This window comes from Orbicella franksi, chromosome 10 (genome assembly GCF_964199315.1).
Source record: "Orbicella franksi chromosome 10, jaOrbFran1.1, whole genome shotgun sequence".
NCBI classification, from domain to species: Eukaryota; Metazoa; Cnidaria; class Anthozoa; order Scleractinia; family Merulinidae; genus Orbicella; species Orbicella franksi.
In genome coordinates, this window is record NC_138154.1 from 11770476 (window position 1) to 11780371 (window position 9896).

At 35.9% G+C, this 9896-nt stretch overlaps 1 long non-coding RNA gene across 2 annotated transcripts in view; it reads left to right on the forward strand.

Moving 5' to 3' along the window:
- The window catches only part of LOC145500511 (uncharacterized), a 340504-nt gene extending 331616 nt beyond the window's left edge, over window positions 1-8888 (forward strand). The window contains exons 1-5 of one of the 2 annotated variants that reach the window (XR_014051102.1): window positions 2585-3300; window positions 5473-5557; window positions 5951-6074; window positions 7873-7994; window positions 8437-8888. This is a non-coding gene — a long non-coding RNA (uncharacterized LOC145500511). Of the gene's footprint in view, window positions 1-2584; window positions 3301-5472; window positions 5558-5950; window positions 6075-7872; window positions 7995-8436 lie in introns of those variants that run through there. The other variant, XR_014051103.1, reaches the window with a different exon arrangement.
- The last annotated feature ends 1008 nt before the right edge of the window (window positions 8889-9896 follow it).

The following is a 9896-nucleotide window of genomic DNA, read 5'->3' on the forward strand; positions in this document are numbered from 1 at the left end:
TACATTACTGCAGCACTGGTTTGTTGGCAGATGACACAGGTAAACACCTGCTTAAGCTTTTTAACTTCCTTGTTTGATTCTATATTATCTTTAATTTCAAGGAACATACTCTTTATCTCAGACATGTCTCCTGTTTGAGCCTATGGAGGTTAAAAAGAATAAAAAAATGCATCTTAGAGAATTAGTTTGGATTTTTAATATTTTTGCACTGAATTTTAGAAATTATATTAGGCTTCAAATAGAAATAAAACGATTTCGGAAGCTGCCATTTTAATCACATTTCTCTCGATTTTTCTTAATTGTATTTCTAATTCATGTGCTCAAGAGTTGGAGATGTGGTCGTGTGACCTAAAGAAATCCTGAAAAGTATGTTTGAATTTTTTTTTTACTAATGACTATTTTTATTAAACTCAGAATATTATAAAGATACACCTACATGTATGATTCCTTGAAGAATACTTACAGAGTTCTGTGAGAAGAAATGATGTTGTTCTTCAGGAACTGTTCCCTGCCTTGCTTCATCTTCCTCCCCCTCATCAAGAGTGTAAAGACCAGTGTTAAGAGCTTGCCAGACTCCTGGTTTCCACTTTTTGAATGTATGCTGTGATATCACACGAAATGTTCGCTGAGATGTCCAAAACTGTTCTTCTGCATAGGTGAGAAAAACGTTTCAGAGTATGCAACTTTTTGCACCAAAATTAAAATAGCTATTGACAAATAAACACGGTCACACCAATTCTTTATGTAAATAGTTAGCAATGCAGCTTGATAAGGTTATGGCAAGGAACCAATGCACATTTTCAGTAGTTGGCAGTGACATGTGGCCTGCAGAACACCTACGTATGATGATGATATATGCATGATTTTTTGAGCAATAAAGAGCAGTACTAGCAGACCTGGGTGAAAGGGGATACTACTACTACTACACCACCACCAACAACAACACCATCACCACCAAAGACAGGGAGAGAAGCACCAAAAAATAATGTCAAGAAGCAGGAATCATGGGTCGAGGGAGTGAGTTCAAACTGCCCTGTCATTTCTTTTCCTGTCATTAGAGAGCCATAGAGAAAAACTCAAGCCACAGCATTGCCCCAAACACTGACAGCTTTTTCTCACTTTGTTGAATAGTGAAATACAGTTTTAGTTTAAATTAGTTCCTGTCCGTGAAAGGAAACTTTATTTTTCTACCTACAATACCCTGGTTCACTGGCAAGAACAAAACCAAAACTCCCTTCAGTGTCATTGCACCACAAGATAAGTCCATTGTGACTGTAAGGGTGCAAATGAAACAAAACTGAAGAACTTACTTCTTGTCTCAGAGGAATCCATGATAGGTTGCCCCCTTGCATCCACCACTACCAGTCTTACCACCTCTCCTTGATCCCGCAGCTCTTGTTCCACAGCGCTACAGATGATTGGTACAGACAACTGACCAAACTTCACTCAAATTGATTGAAATTGGGAAGACTGTCACCATTTGGCCCTCATCATCAACAGATGAAAAAGTGAAGTCCTTCACAAGGCTCGCTGTTTTCTTTTTCTTGTTCTTGATAAAAGCAAGACCCGGTGCTGGTCTTTTCCCAAAGCCAGCACCCATCCCTGATGGTCCTGCAGGAACAAATTTACTTCCGCTTGGGGTTGGTTTGCGAGGGAATGAGGGAGTGCTGTAGCTAGCAATAACAAAAGACAACAGTCAGACATATGTAATATACACAACTTTATTTCAACTCAGATTTAAGAGTAGCACATGAGCATTATATCGTCGAGAAAATAAATGAATAAATAAATGAATGAAATACACAAAAGTACATTGATGATGTCTGTGAATTATGTGAATAAGTAAACTAAGAAACAACACTGGATGATATTATATCAGAAATTAGAGATAAATAAATATTACTCTTTAAAAAAAAGATAAACATGTAGCTGTTAGCTGTCCTTGATTGAGCAGTTAACATGTTCTACAATTTCGGAGCAGAAAATTTAAAGGAATGTTTTTCATAAAATGTCAAACGCCCGTACTTGATTACCTAGCGCATAAAGGTCGAGAAGAAAGCTCGAGAGGAAGGGATAATGAACGATACGGAAACAAAATTACTTAATACGTACCGAAAGCCAAAGGTAGAGGGCGCAAATTCTTCCTCGTCTTGATATTCTTCAGCACTAAATGCGATGACAGTGGCATTCGTTATCCCGGGTGGTAATAAGAACTTCCCAGTTGACGAAGGCCATATATTCTCAATTTTGCCATTTCTACTCACTTTTAAGTGTAAACCGTTCTCGTGGACATTAAGAAATCGAGCTATCGTTGATTTGTAAAGGCTTGACGCCGTTAAACCGACTGTTTTTCCTTCGAAATCCAGCGAGACAAGATCCGCCATGCTGTTTAACCCGCCTTTTTAGCCACGTGACATTTTCCCGCCAAAAGAGTATGCGAGGTTGAAAAAATAACCAAGCAGGGTATGGAATTGAGGCAACAGAAGGCAGAATACGAACAACGGAATTGAATTCTTAATTAGGTAAATAAAATAGACATGGAATTGAGGTAACATAATTATAGACAACAGAATACCAAAAACGGAATTAGGTAAACAAATTAGACCTGGAATCGAGGCAACAAAATTACAGAAGTCCAGAATAGTCTACCAAAACGGAAAATTAGACATGGAATCGAGGCAACATAATTACAGAAGGCGGAATATGGAAAACGGCATGGACATGGAATCAGGGCAACATAATTACAGAAGGCAGAATACGAATAACGGAATACTGCCGTTAGGTACACAAATTAGACATGAATGGAGTTGAGGCAACACAATTACACAGTGCAAACTTCACGGATGGTACAAAAGCAATGAAATCTAAACAATATTGTTTTTAGAAATCAGAAATGGCCAAATGTAACGATTGTGCAATATGAAATCGAAGAAGGAAACGTATACTAAGAATGAAGGCGTCAAATATCCGCATGGCATCATATAACTGAAGGAACTTAATTGCAAAAATAGAAAAAAAAAAAAGGAAATCTGTGATGGCCATTACCGAATAAAGACAACAGTCTGCCCATCGCAACAAAGTGATAACAACTTTAAGAATGTCAATAAATATAATAAGAAATTAAAAGGGATAAATAAGGACGAAATATTTAAATCGATAAATGGCCATGTGTAACACTTATTAAGAAGTGGTTGATTCGTTGGTCTATCGAAAATATAACTTCAGTTCAGTCTTCACAACTTTTGCTGCAAGTTTCTGCCTGGAAGATTAACACTGGCCGAACTGAATTGCCAACTTGCGGTAAGTGACTTTTGTTGTTGCGTTTGGTATAAAAATAAACATGTTGCCTCGGCGATATAAGCGTATTTTCAATTGGAACCATTAAAAGTCTTCCTTATTTGAAGCCATGCTGTAAGAGATTTTAAAAATTGCATCGTTTTAATTTCGCTCGTCTCTAAACAATAACACGTGGGTCGCTTTGGAGGCTGCTGTAAGTTGTAAACAAATTAAGTTTTCTGTCGATTTTCGTCGTCAACTTAAGCTTATAACCTCACGTCTAAAAATAAGCTTAACCAAAACCGTACTTGTAAACACGGCCGGGCGAGTTTTGAAGTTTTCTCTGAGTTAGTTAGCACTGCCGCTTCGTAGACTGCTAAAATTTCTTCTTCTGTTGTTGAAAACCAAGAAAGGTCTACAAACCATTTTAAGCCGAAGCGGACAGGATTTGCTAAATTTACTTTTGTTCCTATGTGAATATTTGCATATTGTGATTACAAAGTATGGAGATTTCCTCGTTTTGTTAGTTCAATTTATTCGGTTTGGCGAAATGCTTTTGTGAATTCCGAGGTTAATTTGGTTGAAGACTGGTAAAGCTACTGCCAATAAAATGACTGCATAACTAAATTAAGCCGTCGGCAAAAATACAGACTCTCAGTAATATTCAAATTTAAGCGTGAATAATTTTTAAACTTTAACACCGCAAGCTTAAAGGAATTTTCTTTATCCTCTCTTTTATTCGGTCACCGTTCATTGAAAAGGGATTTGCTGTTGATACTCGAGCTCAGATGGAGTGATATGCATCTTGTCTTTATAATGTAGATTTCCTCGTTTTATTTTGTTGTCTGTCCAATTAGTTCGGTTTGGTGAGCTGCTTATATAGTCCAAAATGTCGAGTAGACGATTATGCATGGCAATCCTGTCTGCAAATAAAGTTCTGCTTTGATTTTGATTGGCTATTTCATTTTATTTGTGTCATTGCTTTTGGTTGGGGGTACATGGACCCTATTTTGTTAATAAGAGGTTATTCCCCAATGCGGTATTTACACTTAATATGGAAATGTTCCAAAAAAGTGAGATAGTACTAATTAACTCGGTAAACTGAACAGTGTAATAGAAGTTCTTGCCCTGACCATTTCTCGGTAATAAGAATAACTTTTACATACATATATACACAATTTAGTTGGAGAGAGCGCTCTGCTATCTCCACTCTCTCTCTCTCTCTGCTCTCTTCTTCACACTAATTTTTTATTAACTAACTTATTAAATGAATGTCAATGACTGTTTTCTTTGTTGTACATGCATACTTTTTTGCTGGTCAAAGAAAGTTTCAGTTTCTTCCTGGCTGTACAGTTTCCTTTCTCCTGTCCTCAGTACCAATTCGATTGTGATATAACTTCGTGAATTCTCTATTCTCCTTAAATTTTATCTCATCAGGTTGATAGAATGCACTCTCAGAGTGTTGCATCATTGTCTTCAGTCGCTACAATTTTCCGGAAAAAAGCAATAGTTTTCTTAATTTCCTTTTACTTTGTGTTAGGACTTTTTAGCATGCCTGTAATTGGCCCATGGGCATTACAGGAGAATAATTTTCAAGTAAAGAATTACATTCGTTTTAGTGTTGAGTATTTTAAGTTGTTATGAATTAAGCATTTCTTTCTATTTTTTATTTTTTATATTTTTTTATTTTAGTCGCACGTAATGTTTTATGGTTTTACCGAGGTATACCATGTAAATGTAAATAATGCACTGGAATTGACCAATCAGAGTGTGCATTATATTGCAAACAACAAACCATATATAATAAATGACTCGTATGTAAATGATATTTTTATTACAGAGAACTGGACAGGGCAAGAACTTCTCCTTCTTTTGTGAATTTATATATTAATTCCTCTCAGTGCTGTCAAAATGTCTCTGGAACCTTGATTTCTGATAATCTATTATTTTCCACCATACCTACAGCACAGAAGCTCACCAAATCCTAACTGATAACTAACATGTGTGTATCTCTAGCCTTTGCTGTGTGCTACATGTATATTCTGTTATCCTGCCTTAACTGCTAGAAACAATTTTGACAGAGCTGTTGCAACAGTTTCACTTAAATTGAATTCCAGTAACAGCGCTACATGTAGCGGTGTTATTGAGTATGGACTTTATGGAGGATTTTAAATTTTTATTTTTTTATGATTACAGACGACTACAAAACATACATGTGTATACATAACCTGATGTTGGTGTTGGTTACAAACTGTAGTTCATAATAGTCATCCTATTACAGGTAAGGGGGAAAAGATCAGAGAGTTTAGAACATTTCTTCCCCCAGCACGCCTTCTGTCTATAGGTACAATAATTGAGAGGTTATATATATATATATACGAAGAGTAATGTAAAGTTACTGTATAAACTCAGCATTAAAATCTGACATCTGAACGCCTCCTTTGCTAAAATTAGTCACGATTTAATTGTTATCACTCCCTGTGAATTCATAGAGATTCCAGAGGCAAATTATCACCTAATGTGGAAGTCCTGTCTTCAAGTGAGGGAAAATGACACAAAAGAGTTACAATGAAAGTAAAAAGAATTGTGAATGTTGATATGGTGTACATTATATATCATGTAAAGGTATTTGGTGAGTACCAAAGGCATAACATTTCATGTATTGCTTTTTCAGGGCAAATTATATAACAGTGACGTTTTAAAAGGTGTGATCAGAAAAATAATGAGTACATTGTCCAGGCAGCACCAGTTTATGGACGGCATATGCAGACAGTAAGAGGAACTGTAAGCACTACCACGTAAGTTAGTTTTATGCTTATGACTTCTTGTTCTTGGATTTTGTGTCATTTCATCACAAGAATACATGTAGGCAATGAAAGATGCAAAAGTTGTTGCAATATATTTTTGAAGGAAAACTTATGAGTCCGCCTATGCTGGATAACAGCCATGTGTAAACTGAATGTGAAGCAAACACTCTGTTGAAGATGGGGCAACCCTATAACCCAGAAACTGGAATCCGGAATCTGGAACCAAAACCGGAATCCAGAAACCGGAAACTGGAATCCGCAAATCAAAGAAAATAAGTTCTTCAAATACGCGAAAATTGTTTTGCGTAGCTTTTTGACTGTAAAAAGTTAGCTGCCAAGTAAAAAGGACCTCAAACTTAACCTTTTTTGAAACAAAAATTCCCTGTCTGTTGAAATCGTGCAACCAATATTTTTAGTGAGGGCTACGATTATGAGAATCTCAGTAAAGTGCGTCTTAATTTTATTCCAAGCACCTTGAGAGTGTCTAAAATAAGCTTGCTGGTAATTGCCATTTTGTTTAATAAGTGATCTTCAATTTACCAGGAGTATAAATTTATCCTTTATGTCTAGTAGATACTGAACATAGATAGAAAATGTCATAGAGAACAGGATATCCGTCAGTGGCAGCCCCCTATACATTGACAGTCACGCCCCCACTTTCGAAGTCCAAAGGCTAACGCATCTGGTCTAAATATGAAATTTGATTTTTCCAACAGATACGAGACCAATTCCAGATTAACACAATTTCCACACTGATACTGTGACAAATCAGCCTTTCATATTCCTGGCGGCCATCATATTAAAACAGTTTGTAGAAATGTTGCACACTTACTTCCGTCTGCTTCTCACTTGCTAACAGATCAGACCACATGTTGTTAAAAGATGCTAAAAGTCTGCCAGAAACTCACTGCAATAGCCTATAATAGCTTGTTGTTAATGTGCTGCTCACCAGTCTTCTCAGAGCAATTTGATCTAGACAAGAAGCGGGCTCTCACTAGGGCCAGCTTGAACAAAAGATGGGTAACTTGGCCAATGAGCAGGCTCTCGCGTTTGTGCTAGGGACGTGAGTGGCAAAGCCGCATGAAGGCTCTTGGTGACATGCCAATGAAGAAAAACACTAGATACCTATTTAGCCTGCTCAGACACTAGAGACAGATACTAGAGCCTGCTTGCAGGCTATGAGTAACTGTATCCACCCAAAAAATCAGTAACCCTGATTGCATAGTGATGTACCCAATGGATAGCTTTATGCAGCTTTTGAACAACCGGGCCAGATATATAGCTGAGAGTTGTTCAGAACTAGTCAATAATTTTTTAGCAATTACAGTCTGTGGCTGAAGTAAAGCCAAGAAAATAAATAACAACAAAATAATTTTTGTTCATATTTAGTTATTAGACATTGCTGAAGTGAATTATTTCTATCATCATTCATAATATCTGGATTCCAGATTCTGGTTTTTGGTTCCGGATTCCGGATTCCAGATTCTGGATCCCGGATTTCGGTTTCCAAATTCAGTGTTTTAGGGTTGCCCCAGATGACGTATGTGCATATGTTAATCTTGAATAATCTGAAATTTCAGAGAGTTTAAAAATATCATATGATATCTGTGATTGTTCTGAGGTGGAGGGCTGTTACATGTACATTTTAAATGTCTCATGCACGATTTTTCACTCGTTATGATTCAGGAGCAAATAGTTTCTGTATCTGTTGATGTGCAACAATCTACACCAATATTTCAACCTAATAATGTACAGTGTATATTAATTAACCAAATTATGCTGTTTTCAGTTGACCAGTGCTACTACATAGTAATGTGATGTTGAAGTGCACAAATTTACAAACACACCCAGTGCCAACTTGTCAAATATATGAACTGGCCAGACAGTGTAGATTACAAAATTCTCTGAAAGGTAAGATGTTTCTTAAACATTATTTTGTAATTAATGATTTCTCAGACATTGTTTTCTTCAAGAAAAGATTCATATCCCACATGGAGGTTTTTTCTCTATTAGAGCTCTTGATTCCTGATACTTTAATTAGGAATTTCTAAAGAGTGGCCATAAATGGGTGTTGGGTGTGAATATCTTCTGAAACTGCACATTCATTCATTGAGTAAGCAAGAACATCAGTATTTATCCTGACAAACTCTGATTTTCTTCTGGAAGCTGAACTCATATACAGTTGTGCAGTTATATGTACAACCACACAGCCTGGATGACCCTGTGATTCAGGGACTGTGCACATTGTTGTAACTTGCAATGTTCCAGTTTCTTGTTTGAAGCAAATTGCATTTGCTCTCGAAAGCAAGTGACGAAGTTCATAACAGTTATGTAAGTTTGCTTTGTATTTCAGGGCAGAGCCTGCCACAGTGAAAGTTGGAGTACCAACCCCTAGCATTTGATTCACTACTAACACTCAGTAAACAACTAACAATGAAGTACACTGTATATCAAAGAAAGGAATTACATGCCTGTTCCTGTCTGTCAATATATGAACAGTTTACAAATGGGGAGCCTGTATTAAAACATCAAAGATTTTCAAAGCAACCATGGCCTGGTAAGATATTTCTGAGGAAATATAAATTTAAGGTCCTTATGATTGCTTATAGGCATTGATTTTTATTGTAAACAATATCTTACTGAGTGTATTTTTCTTGTGTACTAATTGTTGTAGAACACAGAGATCACTGTTATGACAGAGATATTAATTTGTGAAAAGTTCTATAAACAAATGCATCTGGGAACAAATTAATTTATCATGGATGCAGCTTCTGAGAGATCCCCAATATTAATGGAACATACACTGTTCATACATGTAAAAAAGTTCAGTTACTTATGATTGTAATGCTTTGTTTGGTTTCTCTGTATTTACAGACAACTTGATGGGATTATAAATTCTGCACCAAGTTCATTGAATAAACTGACTTGGAGGTTCAGTTCTGCAACCCATCCTGTTTGTAGTAATATCATAGTTGCAACATTGTGACAGATACACTGCATTACATTATTAAGAAACACATATTAACTATAATTATTTTTAAGTGCCTTTTAAATTAATCAGTTTTCCTTAGAGATAATTTACTCATGGTTTATTTAAATAATTGGCTTTTTGGCTTTAAAATGATATTTATTGAGCTTTTAAGTCAATTTTGTGATAATCTGCATTGGACATGGCATAAATTGATATTTTGCCAACACGAAATGGAGAACTGGGTCTTAAGCAAAGTTGCAGGATTAGCATTTTTGTAGAAAGAAAGGGTTGAGAACATTTGTGACATTCTACAGACAGCCTTGCCATTCGCAATGTCCGATAAGGTTACTTTGTTCCATTCTGTTGTAGAAATAGTGTTCTCTAATTTATAAATTATTTCAATCTGTTGTTTAAATGATTGCCTTATAACTCCATGTCTGGCTTTGGTGCATGTAGGATATTGATGTATAATTTTTATCCATTTTGCTGTAAATTATCTTAATTGATGTGTCAATCAAAACATATCTTGGATATGCTGGGCTCTTCTGACAAATGTACCTATGCCTGATAACCTTGGAGTGCATTTGGTTGTGAAGTGCAGACAAAATACATGTACATAATATAACTTCCTCTTAGCTTACTGATAATTCTTGGTATAATTTAATCATAGCAAAATTAATTAATGGAACCCAATAACAGCTCTTGTAGTCCACAATGTCAGTCGAGAAAACGAACAAATCACATTGAAATTGAATAATAAAATTATTATTAGAAGCCTATGCAAGTATTCATGATCAGCCAAAAAAAAGATATATATATATATATATATATATATATATATA